This window comes from Panthera uncia, assembly GCF_023721935.1.
Source record: "Panthera uncia isolate 11264 chromosome E2 unlocalized genomic scaffold, Puncia_PCG_1.0 HiC_scaffold_19, whole genome shotgun sequence".
In the NCBI taxonomy this organism is placed as follows: Eukaryota; Metazoa; Chordata; class Mammalia; order Carnivora; family Felidae; genus Panthera; species Panthera uncia.
Window position 1 is genome coordinate 9,418,336 of NW_026057588.1, and position 985 is coordinate 9,419,320.

Sequence of the window (985 nt, forward strand, 5' to 3'; positions counted from 1 at the left end):
GGCCGCCTCACGCCCGCGCCGGGCCGGCTCCCGCATACCAATAGGCGCACGCGGCGCGCATACGGATCCGACCGGCCCGCGCGCTGCGTGCCAAGCATGCCCAAGCCGGGCGGGCGGGGGGCAGGCGCCTCGCCGGGGCCCAGGCGCGCCCGGCTCCTGCCCCCGGAGCCCTCTGTTCCTGGGATCCGCTCTCCTAGCCCATCCCACGAGTCCGAGCGCTCGCATCCGCGGGGCGCCCATTTCCCAGGCTGGGCTAAGGAGGTAAGGGGGGGAGGGAGAGGGCAAGGGACCCCACCCCATGCCCGGCCCAGGGACCCCCCCCCCAAGCCCCTTGGGGTGGGGCCATCTGTCCCGGCCGCCAGATCTCCGCAACCGCAACTTCCTTTCCGAAGACCCGGGCGTGCGAGCCACAGCCCCCGACGCAGTGGCCAGAGCATCAGCCAGAGGACGCCCGCAGGATGGACCCGACACTCGGGGCCCAGGTGTCCCGGGATCCAGATCCTCCAGAACCAGGAACGTGTTCACTCAGGTCTTCATTCCTCCAGGACTAGGCATGAAGGATTCCCTCCCCCACCCTGCCCCCAGGATCCAGGCCGCCCCCAAGCCTCTCCAACCAGGTGTCCAGATGCCCTAGACCTTGGTGTCCAGGTACCCAGCCCCCTATTTCTCCAGGACCCAAACATCCGTGTGCCCCTTCCCCCAACCTCAGGATACGGGCGTCCTGACACCCTAGCCCCCAGGACGCTGGAGTTCCGGCCCCCCTATTTCTGCAGGACCCAGGAGTTCCCTGTCCCCTCCTGCCAGCCTCCAGGCGTCCCCGACCCGCAGGACCCACAGCCCCCTTACCTGGCCGCAGGGCAGGCTCCGGGCGCGGCGTGGGGCCGGCCGGGCGGCGCAGAGGGGTGGCCCCATAGACCCCGGGGCAGGCCGGGCTCGGCGGGGCGCGCGTGCGGTGGCGCTCGGTTCTCCGCGCCCACCGCGGCCT